Raw genomic sequence first — 14,444 nt, forward strand, 5'->3', positions numbered from 1 at the left:
CTTAGGCTGCAAGAATCAGGCCTTCTGTTTCTTTCTTCAGTATTCCGTTGGTCAGCCATAACCAGGTCTTTTTCTTATCTACTTTTCCTTGGATGATGATGATGATGATGATGATGATGATGATGATGATGATGATGATGATTGATGGTCATAGAATCAGCCAGATGTTTAAACTAGATTTGGCATTTTATCTACTTATTGAGTCCTTCTTAAGCTCCTGGCACAGGCAGATATGGCTGTTGGTGGCATTTAAAGGTATCCTCACACATGATACAAACTGTTCCAAGTAAAGCTGCCTTTTGCAATTTACTACTGGTGATTTGGTGATTTACTATGATGGTATTCAAATGGGGTTCCAGATGTTTTTCAATTCCACCAAGGCACCTTTGATGGAATAGCACCAGGGAATATCAACGATGTAGGAGAGGATGAGAAGTTGAAGACACATTTAGAAGAAAGCAGTGACAAACTACTTTTGTAGGGTGGCCAACAGTAGTGCAAAGTTCTGAAGCTTATGGTATCTGAGGTCACAAGAAAATGAGTACAACTGGAAGGGGACATTACCTTATAGCCAGAATAGAAATAATGATTAGCTGTGGTGCTTGATCTGTTCAAGGCCTGGTTGAGCTGAGTGGGGGAGGGGGAAGAGACTGAGCCCCTTATGAGAATTAATACACTTTTTTCAAAGCACACATTCTTGTTAATTTATTTTGCTCAGCTTGGCTCTAGTCAGGTATATTTTGGAGTTGTTGTTTTTTTTAAGTGGAATGTATATGAGACATAAAACGTGTACACAAATGGGCAAGTTTTAAAACTGAATGTAAGAAATAATTCTCCCATATTTAATTCTGGTTATATCTTGTATTATTTCATTTTATTACATGAGATTTTAAGCAGGGTATTAGGTGGGGGTGTGGAGAAGAGAATTAGGGGCATTGCCTCATTTTTCAAAAATTACATCTTACCTTGCAATTTGTATAGCCTTTGGTATCCCCTAAGCAATTCTTGGCACAGGAAACATTTAAACTCATGCTGTGCAAAGTGATCTTTTTAGCTTGATAAAGAAAAGTCTTGCACTGGCAGCCTTGCTGCAGTCAAGCTTACATAAAGATCAGCAGGCATGCTGGCTTCTACTTTGAAAAGTTTGATGGAGTTAGGAACTGATTCATCACACCCACTTGGTTGCCCAAATTGATCTCTCAATCCTGTTTGGACAGGAATGGAGGTACCTTAGGGGGCTGAACACTTGTAGCTTAGATGTGGTCTGGGCCATGATCAATGCACTGTAGAAAGTGTAAAAGAAGAACTGGCTCTCTTTTAATCTGCAAGAATCAAGTCAAGCATGTCAAGCATTTCTCACTACAATCAGGCATTCAGAGTTAAAGCACAGCCTAGAACAAGAATACCAGAAGCCATTAGGCTGCCTGGACATCATTATACCTGTATAAAGAATTGAATTTACAGCATTCATCCAGGTGGAAGACAATGGCGGTCATAATCCAACACATCTAGATCACAACGAATAGGGAAGGCTGATTTATTAAAAAAAATAAATGATTTGGCCTTGGGTCTCAGGTCATTCCAGCAGATGATATGTATGTCTCCAGAGTAGAACGTGTTCAAAAAAAAAAGAAACATGTTATATGTAGGTGCAGAAACAAAAGCATAATTTAAAATTAATCCTAAAATGTAGCCACATATGTGGCTACTTTGCGATGCCTTTAAAAAAAGGCTTTTTGTGGGATAAGGACAATTACTTTGAATTGTTCCATTTGTCCAACAAGGCTCCAGCACATTGGAGCATCGCATATGGTCCTCATTTCCCAAGTCTTTTCGTAAGTTACCAGTCCTGACCTTTGAAGAGACCAGCTGGAGAAGAGGGAAAGAGAAAGAAAAAAGTCAGAAAAGAAAATGGGAAGCTGGCCCTACCCACTGTTTTCTCCCACTTTCTTTGATTATCTCCAACAGAGGGAAGGCAAAATAATCATAATGGTTTCAATGGGAGCAAGAACTTGAACTTATTCTTACAGTAGTGAGAAATGTAGATCAGTTGATATTCCTTCTGCTGCTAATCTGTCAATCATCTACAAGGATTATGAATGCATGACCCTCACCTTGTCAGGATTTAAATTGCTTTTAAGGAATACAGTCACATATATAATAAGAATGAAAATTATTTCAAGGGCCAGAGCACTAGAACTGATTTACCAGAATTGTTCTTGTTATATCCAAAAAGGAAAGTCTGATATCATTTTAGTGAAAGTTGCAGTCCAGGTACAATACATGCTACATATAGTACACTTTACTCCTTGGATCAACATAGTATCCATGCCAAAAAACGTAGAATATATACTATAGGAGATGTTTGACAGCTACTGCTTAAGAAAAAAAAATCAGCCATAAATCTTATGCAGGCAAGCAGGCAGACAGGAAGGAAGGAAGGAAGGAAGGAAGGAAGGAAGGAAGGAAGGAAGGAAGGAAGGAAGGAAGGAAAGAAAGAAAGAAAGAAAGAAAGAAAGAAAGAGAGAGAGAGAGAGAGAGAGAGAGAGAGAGAGAAAGAAAGAAAGAAAGAAAGAAAGAAAGAAAGAAAGAAAGAAAGAAAGAAAGAAAGAGGAAAAAAAAACATATTATCTTTCCTGACATGTTCCCAATGTACTGCCAGCAGTCATTTTGTTCTTGGAAGTTACTCCTTTATTCTCTCCAGCCCAAGTGTATGTGAACAAGTAGAGTCTAGCACTTTCATGTTGTATAATCAAACATTTCATCACATTAATTTTGGTTTGTCTGTAATCAAGGAGGTTTTTTTTTTTAACTCCACCAACACAAAGGGATAAGAATGTGCTACAATAGGCTTGATTGTTCTCAGAGCGAACTAGAATACATATAAATAAACAGAAGCTCCACTGATTGGCTGGTATACAATTAAAACTACAATCAAATTGCTTTTCTTCTCAAGGTGGGAGGGATACATAATGACATTTAGATCACTGCTTTTGAAAGGCTCAACAGGTAATTACTGATTTTTTTTTTAACTTTTCTTTCACAGGTTGCAATCCAGTAAGAACTGAAATACAGAGAAACAGAGCTCTCCCTCACACCATGTATGCATTTCACATCACAAGCTTTCTATATTCCAGATTCATAGAACAATGCTGTGATATAGAAGGAACAGAATCCCAGAGAAATTCCTTCATCATTGGAAAAGAGGCCAAATATTTTAGTCCCATTCTGTTTGCTTTGTTCCCATCACAGATGAGTGGGGCTTAAAAGAAGCCAATAATTCTCATCATCTAATCAGGGGTGCCAAACTCGTGGCTCACAGGCTGGAAGCATCAAATGCTGGCCCCGCCCCCATCCAGTTTAGCGAAGTGGGAAAAAGTCCTGATACATCACATGACACCGCTGTGATGATGTGAGTTTGACACCCCTGATCTACAAGATCAATGCTTTTCAAAGTTGGCATCTTTAAGAAGTGTGGACTTCAACTCCTAGAATACCCCAGCCAACATGGTAGAATGTAATAACAGAGTCTTTACCTTTTCAGTACTTGCAGGACACACTGGTGGTGTAGTGATTAAAGTGAAGTATTGCAGATGGACTCTGCCCAAAGCCTGGAGTTTGAACCTGATGAGGCTCAAGATTGGGCTCAGCTTTCCATCCTTCTGATGGAAGTAAAATGAGGTAAAATGAGGATCCAGATTGTTGGAGGCAATATGCAAATAATGTTTTAATTATTTTAATTATATTACATTATGAACCACCCAGAGAAAGCTGTAAAACAGTATGGGACAGTATCAGTAGTGGAATTCAAAAAAAATTACCGTGCAAGGCAACAAAAGAAGACCCAGCCAATCAGCTGGGACTCAGGACGCAGAGAATAGATGTGGGCAGGGCCAGTCAGAGGTGGTATTTGCTGGTTCTCCGAACTACTCAAAATTTCCTCTACTGGTTCCCCAGACCTGGTCAGAACCTGCTGAATACCACCTCTGGGCAGTATTTACTGTAAGCTTAAAGGCTATTGCTATTGCTACTTGCATCTAAAGGTCACATCTAAAAATGAATTCATTCTTTGTTTATTTATTTAAACCACCCAGCTCAAACAATATGTTTCTGTTAAATCAAAATTCCTTGACACACATAATTTTTTTAAAAAAAGTAGCTTGATTATTGATGTTTGTGTTGCAAACTGAATATCCTTTATCAAAATGTATGCTGCTTTTGGATGATACTAAAGAATGCTCTCATTTGTGCAACAGAAATTAAATAATATTGTTCCTTAAAACATAATATAAATATAGATAATCCATGTGGTTGTCATTACACGGTCAAGATTAAGGGGTAGGCAATCTTTCAGAACTGATGGATGTATTTGGAATCATAAGGCCATGTTGCTGTAGTTATGAAATATCTATTATAGGGTGTCTACAGATCCACAATATATCCTGATAGTAATAATCAAATTTATCAAAAAGCTAGTTTGTGGTGATTACACACTGCCCTCTGATGTTTTCAAGAGTTCCTTAATGCCACAGATTTTTTTTTTACTTTTATTTAGAAGCCAAGTTAGAAACTTTCCTTTGTACTTGCTAGAAGGGAAATTAAAGATGGGTACTATTAAGATTAACTTTAAAAAAAATCCATCCTGACTGTACTTTGGAAGAACAAATACTGAAGCTGAAGCTCAAATACTTTGGCTACCTAGTGAGAAAAGAAGACTCATTGGAAAGGACACTGCCAATTTGGAAAGACTGAAGGCAAATGAAGAAGTGGACAGAACAGGGTGAGATGGTTATTGACCCAATGAACATGTATTTGGGCAAACTTCAGGAGACAGTAGAGGACAAGGAAGTTGCGTGTTTTGGTCCATGGGGTAAGGAAAAGTAGAATGTGATTTAGCAACTGAACAACAACTAAGAACCAATTCTACAGCTCCATGCTTCTACCAAGATAATAGTTAATTGAAAGTGGAAATATACTTTTAAAACCTTCTTTCTTTTAGGCTGAAGAGAGCCAGCACAAGTGTCAGCTTGTAATGACAGGACTAAGGGTAGAGTTAATTAATTTTTTTATGAAAACATATAACTTTGGCAAACGAGGGATGAACGCTGCATCTAACTGATACTCAGTTTTCTACTACTTCCCCAAAATAAATATCTCCAAACGTGTTTTAACTCAAACTACATCACTGAAATACTTTCAATTTTTGACCCAAGAATTGCTAAAGTGGAAAATTAAGAAGAGTGAAATCCAGTAGACAACTAAGTCCTGAACTGTGCATTCCTTTGCAAGAGCCTTGCCAATTCTGATATCTTCCAGATCTGATCCCAGTATAATTTCTTGAACTGTTAGCCAGCACCGCTTTTGGTTAGAATTCTGTAAATTTCATTCCTAGGGCATCAGATAATATTAAATTAATGAGGACTAATATAAAAAGTAAAAATCTGACCATATCCCAATTTCCTAGAAGTGGATTATTCAAATTGGAAAGATGGAGCTTCCACAAACTCACATATTTTCTAGTCATCGAGTCTTCCAAAAAGTGCTTCAACTATATCTTTGTATTCGATACAAGGGTAGAACTGCAAAATAGTTCTTATTAGACAGGACTCATTTCCCTAAGGTTTGTCAGAGACAAATTGCATTGGTATTAAAACATATGTACTATAGCAAAGTACTACTGAATGTTTTAAAGAATGTTGCTTTAATGGAAAAATTAGGGGCAGGGAGATGCTTAATATGTCCTCTTCCATTATTTTTCCATTCCATTGTACCTTTTCTTCCACCACAAATTCTGAAGTTATATATGCCTTCACAATTATTAGCTTGGAATTCTTTGCGTTGCCATATCCTCTTATATTCTTTCAAACCATGCAGAAGAAGATATGAGTGTGCTACACATTTTCTATATGTAAGATGTACTTGTTGGCAACAAACCCAGATATCTGCATCCACCACTACAAGCCAAAATTTTGGTTTCTTCACAGCTATGGAGCAAGAATATATACTTTCACTGTCTGTGATTTTATCTGTGATTTTATTTAATTTTCTCCCAACTTTAGTATAGACTTTCCATTTTATAACTTGGAAAGCAAAGGAGTTCAGAAATAATAGAAACTGGTTCAATAAATTAAACTAAAACAACAGAAGGAAAGCCTAACCTTGCAAATTTCTTTAAGATCACAGATTCTCATTTTCTGACTTGCTTCTCTTTCCCAGTGTTTTTGACTATAATCCTCTCTATATTTATTGACTTTTCAAAGACTAGCCATTCAACAATTTCTCTGAAAAAGCCACATTGTTGTTGCAACACTGACTGCTACAATGGACTGAAGGTGATATTCTCAACAAAAATTATCAGGTTAATTATACTTTTACATTTATACCTATATTTCTGTCATGTATAGATCTAAACTATGTACTTGAAACATGTAGGTCTTATTTTAAGGAGACATTCATCCATCATCATCCTGGGATCTCTAAATGATCTCCAATTAGCTTTTCTATAAATGTTGTCCTATTTCTTGGCCATCCATTCATTTCACCTAGCAGAATAATTGTTTCCTTTATATCTCATACATTCATGTTATACACATTTCTTCAAACTCAATTGTTCCATTATCATCATTTTCTGGAGAATATCTTCTAGCTACCACCAATGCATGCATTTTTACTGTCATTCACTCTCATAACAGTGTTGATGAAACCATTTCATACTTGCTGACACATATTTAAACTTTTGATTCATAATTAAGAGTAAACATTCACTTTCTTGGTCATATTTGTCCACTTCTATGTACAACATCCAATCACTTTCATTCAGATCTATTATATCTTTGTTCTTGCTTAATTTCCTATAGCATAAATGCTCCTTATAAATAGATGATTACATCAAAGAGAGGTTTCCAATAATCCTTCTTCATATGATTCTATCATCCATGGAACTTATGTTTTAATGTATTTGGGGGAAATGCAAAACCTTATCTTGTGGTGAAAAGTCATCTTCTAAAATGTTCCCACTTCAAGTTCCTTTCTCATTGTCTATAATTTGAAGAATCACAGTCAGATAATGAAACTCCATGGTTTTAAGATCTTCTCTTCATGACATTGATTCTAAGTGTGATCCAGTCTACATGTACAAGTGTCTTCTGAGGAAATATCATTTAGTTTTTTCCTAAGCAATATAGTTGATTAACTCATTTAATGACTAAAACCAACTTGTTATTCAGATCAACTCCTCTGAACTTAATGATTTTATCCATTAGTGGTCACTCACTATTTTCCTTTCCACACATAATCTTTTAGCTAATTTTCAGTCATTAACAATAATTCCAGGCTGCACTTCTACTTCCCAAACAAGTAGGAAGATATTTTATTAAATAATAAGTGTACTCTTCAGCTTTCACTGAAGTTTTCTAATGCAATAAGGTAATGGCAAATTATAAACATAAGAATTATATGCACCAACTCTCCCAAGAAAAACTTTGCTTATAGCTAGCTAGATGACAAGCTTTAAGAGGTTATTTTCTGTCTCTAAATATTACTCTGGAATGAAACAATCACCTTAATAAACTCTTGAATTCTCAAACTTTTGAAAAAGGAATATTATATCTGGCTCTCTATTCTCTGTTAGAGTAACATTCAAAGCAGAAGAGATTTTTTTTATCTCTCCCTGAACTTAACCTGGAATGGATGGATGGATGGATGGATGGATGGATGAAGTGAGTGAATGAGAGAATAAGAGAAAGAGAAAGAGGAAGGGAGGGAGGGAGAGAAAGGGAGAGAGTGAATGAAAGAGACTGCTGTGGTACAGCATTTCTCCAGCATGTTCTGACTCAGCATGTTTTGACCCTAATTACGTCAAACATAATTAAACATAAACTTGTTTTAAAAGCAAAATCTATTTTATTGCAATGCTGGGAATTGCTTTCATTCCCAGCCAGAATTAATCTTAAAACAATTCCCCAAGATAAGCACACACCTTTCAGTGCTTGGAATGTTGCCAAAAACAGAAGTATCCAATTAATTATAACAGAAACCAAACGAAGTACCAGAAAAAAACCAACCAGAATACACAGAGCTTCAAGGAAGACTCAGAATGTATCAAACTACTTTGCTTCATGCAAAGCTTTCATCTTTTAGGTCTGACTTTTATCCTCTATGGGATGGGCAATCACCTCCCAGCCTTACTCCTGAGTTGCCCCTTCTGTTTCAGCTGCTCTTGCCTTCTAGCAGCTCTGTGCACATGCGCACTGGGAACAGGCTCCCCTGGGTCCTCTGCTTTGCTGCTGCCAGACTCCGAAGGCTCTGAAGGCAGCACCCAGATGGTCCTGGCCCCATCCCTGCATTGGATGCAGGACCCTTGTCCAAGTCCTCTCCAGGCTCCCTGACTGGTCCCCTTTCTTTCTCACTGTCTGATTCCACTGCCATCTGCACCGGCTGCCATCGAACCACAACACAGCACTAGGGACAGTAAATATATAGCAAAGGGACTACTTCTGTACTACATTCTCACTGTTCAGTTCATGATGCAAAAATAAAAAAACATTTTGGACTAGACAGTTCTTTTTTTTTAAGTTTTTTATTTTAACAACAAACAAAACAACATAAGACATACAACATAAAACATAAAAACATCATCCTTCTTCATAAATTTACAAACAGTGTATCGGTTGGTTTACCACTTTTTTTTGTGCATCCATTTCCTAAACGCTAATATAATTATATTACATAATAACTCATATTATCAATCAATAATTGTATAACCCAATATCATCACTAAGAAATCATTTATCTATAATTTTATTAATTCATACTTTAATGAGATAACTATAATTTACTTAATTTATTTTGCAGTGAATCATAAGATCATACCAAATCTATCTTAATAAAGTTTTATAAAAATAATATAAAAAAAAATTATATCCTAAGTCTAAATGTTCTATTATTATGTTTTATTATCTAACCATTGATAAAACAGATCCCAAACTTCATAAAATTGTTTATCTTCTTGTTCTCTAATTTCAAATGTCAATTTACTCATTTCAGCACAATCCAATATTTTCTTAATAATTTCTTCCTCTGATGGAATTTTCTCACTCTTCCAGTTTTTAGCAAATACAATCCTAGCCGCTGTTAATACATTTACAATCAAATACTTCAAATTTTTATTATATGTATCAGGTAAGATTCCCAATAAAAAAATCTCTGGTTTCAAGTCTATATGTGTTTTTATCATTTTTTCCAACCATATGTGAATTTTAGTCCAATATTTTCTAGCATCCTCACAAGTTCTTCAACTCTAACAACTTTGAGATGTTTGGACCTCAATGTCCAGAATTGCCTAGCTACAAAGCTGGCTGGAGAATTCAGGGAGTTGAAGTCCAGACATCTCAAAGTGGCCAAAGTTGAGAAACACTGATCTAGAGATTAAATGTTTCAGAATTTCTAGCTACACAAATTTATATTAGTTAATGGAAGACAAAATTCACATTCTTCAATGAAGTATTTAGTAACTGTATGGTTACTTCTTTGGTAGTTGCTATTGTTCATCAGATTTGGATTCCTTGCTTCCTAGTGGAAGAATTTTATTCATGGGAGAGATTTTTCTTTATTCTCAGAGCAACCCTGGGAAAAAAAGTAAAGCTCAGAATGTCAGCACGCCAAAGAATATACCGTAATCAGATTAATATAATTTGCATAGACAAAAGTGCTTGCTCAGGAGGTTTTATGAGCCCATTTTCATTGTTCCTGTTGTTTGAATTGCAATATACTTTAATATATATTTACTTTGTTGGTTATTATTTATTGCCTTTAATTATGTACGTCACCCTGAATCTCATGTTGAGTGGGTGGCCGTGCAAACTGAATTAATGCATAAATAAGATGAAAGTTATGAGATTAGATTGGATTAGCCAGTGGGGTGAAACAGTGTATTTTGTCACCCTGCCACAATTATTTTAGCTTGCTTTGACTTGTCCATCAAAATCCTTGCAGTGTTCGGCCTTTCACATTGCAATAGTCAAGTATTGAGAGCAATCAGTCAATAAAAGTTCTGGAGCTTTTCAGATGCATTGAATTTCAACAATTGTCACCCAAAGCCAACAATGGCTTAGATGATATCCAGCTGGGAAAGTGATATCCACTGCGACAAGACTTGAGTCTTTGACTCCTGAAATATTAGTTTATTGTGTATTGATATTTTCTTCATGGAGTTTTTACAAGAATCCAGGCCAGCTGAGGTGGAAGAGAACAACTGTTGCACTTCCAGGAAAACTTTGGATGTGTGTCTTACTTTCAACAACATGCTCTTTTTATCTTTTTACCTCTGCTTTCAGCTCAGTCCACCTCCACATGTGCCACACATTTTGGTGCTGCTTTTCTTTATTTCTTTTGTGTGTGTGTGTGTTTCTTGCTTCATGTTTGTTGTTCTCTTTTAACTCTATTTAACTTTTGTAAACCACCCTTTATAATTATATATTGAAGGATGTGAAAAACTCAGACTGATCATCTGTGGATAGAGTTGTGTCCATCCAAAATGTGAAAAAATATGAAGCAATTTCCCAACTTAGCCAAAATTGAGGGCATTCCAACATCTTCCCTTGAATCTCAAAGGCAATGGGGAGAACTGATGTCCCATATCAATCATTATATTTTTCACATGAGGGCAGTATTAGTGATGGCAAGTTATCTTAGTCTACAGCCCATCAAACCCAAGGGTCTTGATCAGAGGTGGTATTCAGCAGGTTCTGACCAGTTCTGGAGAACTGGTAGCAGAAATTTTGAGTAGCTCAGAGAACTGGCAAATATCACCTCTGACTGGAGATTTTACAGTATCCTTCCCCTGCCACCAAGCCACGCCCATAGAACCAGTAGTAAAAAATTTTGAATCCCACTACTGGTCTTGTCGTTCAAAGAAAATATTTGACCAATTGTCTTTCAGAATAATTGTTTTCCAGGTTAGAAAACAGTATGTGTTGTCAGGGTTCAACCATCCAAAATAATTTTCCAGATTGAGCAAAATGTGTTTTCCTTGCTTAATTGGGGTTTGGTTGAGCTATATAGTACCTAACATATCTTTCTAATATAAAATACTATTGTTTTTAAGTAACATGGGGTCATCATTCATAATGTCATCTGCGTTCATGTGTAATTGCCTTCAAAGCCTGCGTGCAGATTTTACTTGGCAAACTCTAGCTATGGATCTTGGAGAGAGATGAGTTACATAGCAAAAGGCACAGAAGGGGGAACCTTCTGTGCACATCACTGTAATTAAGAAACCAAGCATGTGTGTGAATCTACATATGTAATATTTCCACCACTTCCCTTGTGAGTTTAGCCCTGAATATTGGTGTAGGAGCAGGTCAAAAGTGTCAGATAACATGTCTCCTGCTCTGCTTTTTCTTCTGCCAAAGCTACGCTACTGAGCACAATGAAGGGGAAAAAAAGCCATAGAAGGCCAGCCATCAGGGCTGATTAATGTGGTGTTCCATGTGCTCTGAAAGCATAAGTTTCCTGGGCAACAGGTGACTTGTATTACATTGTTTTGAATTTTAAACATGATGTGCCCAAATGCACCAGCTTAAGTAGACAGGGTAATCTTTTGTTCAGATACTAGCAATGCATTTCTTTTACAGAGCCGTGATAGGATTAGAGGAGGCATTAGAGTAATTAAGGTCGGAGAGACTGCCATTTACTAAATCCCTAAACTCAACCCCTTAACTCCAATATTATCTGGGAATGTTGCAGGTCACAAGCTCGACTGCTATAATATATTGCTTTCTTTCTAGATACACAATGCACCGCCATTTCCCTCTGGTGTTGTGTGGGTGCTTGCACTGCAAATGAAATGCAAACGAATGACTGTGGGCAAAGCTTCTCAATAGGAGCACCTGCACGATATGACCCATCTGGCAGAACATCTAAGAAAAAAATGCTTGCAAGGTATCAAGGTGTGGATCTCGGCACAATTATTTTCCAATGAGCTTGACAACAGATTTTTTTTTTTTAATGTTCATTAAAAAGATCAGCAAAGAACTAAAATGTAAGGCAGTGCTAGAATGACTAAGTTAAGATCACCTCTCTGTTACCATTCTATATTTGCAGATCTATCTCTTCTAAGTAGATACAGACTCTAGGCAATTCTTTCTCTTCCCCTGTGGATGTCCCAAAGGTGCTTTTTTTCAAGAGGCAATGGACTTTCTGGTTTTTCTTTGAATGCGTTTTACTTCTCATCCAAGAAGTTTCTTTGGAGCTGAAAGAGCTTTTTGGATGAGAAGTGAAACATCTCTAAAGAAAAGAAAAAAAAACCCCAGAATATTCAGTTGCTTCTTGAAAAAAACACCTTTAGGACAACCATGAATTGGATGACTGAGAATCTCCATAGACATTCCTCTGTACATGTTGAAGTGTGTGTAAGTCTCAAAAGGAGTGGGGTTGGGATTTTTTGGTAGCTCCCACTTTATGAAATAACTTTCCTCCAGAGTTTCCTCAAAAAACTGCAATAGCTTTTTGAAAAGCTGCAAAAAATGAGTGGTGCCACAGGATTTTTTGAGTGTTGATTCTGCCCCTGTGTGCATAGCTATTTTTTAAAAATCACTGTTTCCTTTATTGATTTATGTTGAACTTGTTTTGTGACACTTACATTTTGTTTTATTAGGTTTTGTAACTGTTAGGATTAGGGTTTCATATTCATGAAATTAAATCGATATGTAGTAATTAAGATAGCTATATGGGAACATGATTAAAGGCTGGTTTGACTCAATGTCATTACAGTAGCTTTAATATATATTGCCTGGCTGAAGAAGACAATGTGAAATTCAATTTTCCACTACTTTGTTTATAAAACTCAGGGATGTATAACTTCTGTCCCATATGCCATATGTATATCAAGCCCAGCCTTGGGTGCTGGGTGCTGTTCATCTGTAATTTGTAATGTGACAGGAAGCAAAAACTATTACATAACTATTTAAATTTAATTTTAATTTCATTTAAACCTAAATTAAATTTAGTTGAACCCTGATCTCACTCACTCCTTTGTACTGATTTCATCCAATTTCTCGACTGCCCTCCACAGCATCACATTCAAAGGTTGTGACTCTTTGCTGCAATCAAATTCTCCAGACTTTGTCTTCTAATCATTGCATAAGATTTTATGAAGTTGTGTTACTTTTCCCAACTAAAAAGAATGGTGTTCTTTGTCATTGTTTATACATGCCTGTATTTGGGAACTCCCTAAGAATCAAACTTTTCTTTAGATTCCCTTTTTCTCATCCAAGTTCATTGGCCTCTTAAAATCTACCCATAGATCCCAAAGGGATCCATAGACTTCAGATTACAAATCTGTGCTCTAGAGGAAGAAATGGTATGAGTCACTATGTGCTTCCTAATCTTCTTGCTTCTTGGGATTATATCTGTCCACTGCCTTCTTTACCTCTCTGGAAAAAAAATCCCCCAGTTGTTTACTTCTCTGTCCTCCTGGGGAACTTCACTTGCTTTGCCTTGAATTTTCTCATTTTCTTTAATGTATATCAGCATAGCCTTTCTTTCATCTAACTCTTCTCTTCAGAAACCAGCTTGTCCTTGGAACAAATGTATACTGAATTTTCTTCAGACAAGAAGATAAATGTTGCTTTCAGGGGTGGAATTCAATTTTTTAAACAACTGGTTCTATGGGCATGGCTTAGTTGGTGGGCGTAGCTTAGTGGTCATGTGACTGGGTGGATGTGGCTTGGTGGTCATGTTATTGGCTAGGCGTGGCTAACTCAATATCACCCACATTGAGGCACGCATCTCCTCGCCTGGCCTCTCATGACTGTGGGGAAGCTGCAACAGTCATGAGTGTGAAAAATGGTCATGTCACTTTTTTCAGTGCCATTGTAACTTTAAATGGTCACTCCACACAAGCAAAGTACCAGCAAAGGAGGGGGAAAAAACTCCAGAGACGTTCCAGAGACAGGAAGTCTAGTCCTGCCAAGAATGTAATAAGGGTTAATGGAGAGACAGTTTCTGTAAGCAACACCAGAATGTTTCCTTCCTGCCTTCCTTACAGGATTAGGCCAGTAATTTCTTCTAACAACCGGTTCTCTGAACTGCTTAGAATGGTAACAACCGGTTCTAACGAATAGGTGCGAACTGGTAGAATCCCACCCCAGGTTGCTTTGCTTGCTTTTCACATTGCTTGAAGCCTTACCTTCCAAAGTTCTTCATGAATGTTCTTTGTTGGGTTGTTTTTGTTGCAAGTTCCCAAAAGCTGCCTGTCCTTGAACTGAAGAGAGACAGAATAGAAGAAAAAGAAAGGAGCAAAAAGCTGACAACAAAAACTCTCCTCTTTGGCTCCTTTGCCAAGTTCCCATTTGTTCACCTTGTTGGCGTGGTATCTGCAAACAGAGTTCCTATGCCCCATTGCTAGGATCAGCAAGGCCAATGCTCCAATCATACTCAATAGG

The 14,444-nt window shown here is 36.9% G+C and overlaps 1 long non-coding RNA gene across 1 annotated transcript; it reads left to right on the forward strand.

The window, feature by feature from the left end:
• Positions 1-2,937: 2,937 nt before the first annotated feature.
• LOC148127399 (uncharacterized) lies at positions 2,938-11,948 on the forward strand. The gene is made up of 3 exons (XR_015741513.1): positions 2,938-3,009; positions 3,545-3,681; positions 11,787-11,948. It is a non-coding gene; the product is annotated as an uncharacterized LOC148127399 (long non-coding RNA).
• Positions 11,949-14,444: the final 2,496 nt, after the last annotated feature.

Source organism: Pseudonaja textilis, chromosome 2 (genome assembly GCF_049901715.1).
Source record: "Pseudonaja textilis isolate UNSWEBS1 chromosome 2, rPseTex1.2, whole genome shotgun sequence".
In the NCBI taxonomy this organism is placed as follows: domain Eukaryota; kingdom Metazoa; phylum Chordata; class Lepidosauria; order Squamata; family Elapidae; genus Pseudonaja; species Pseudonaja textilis.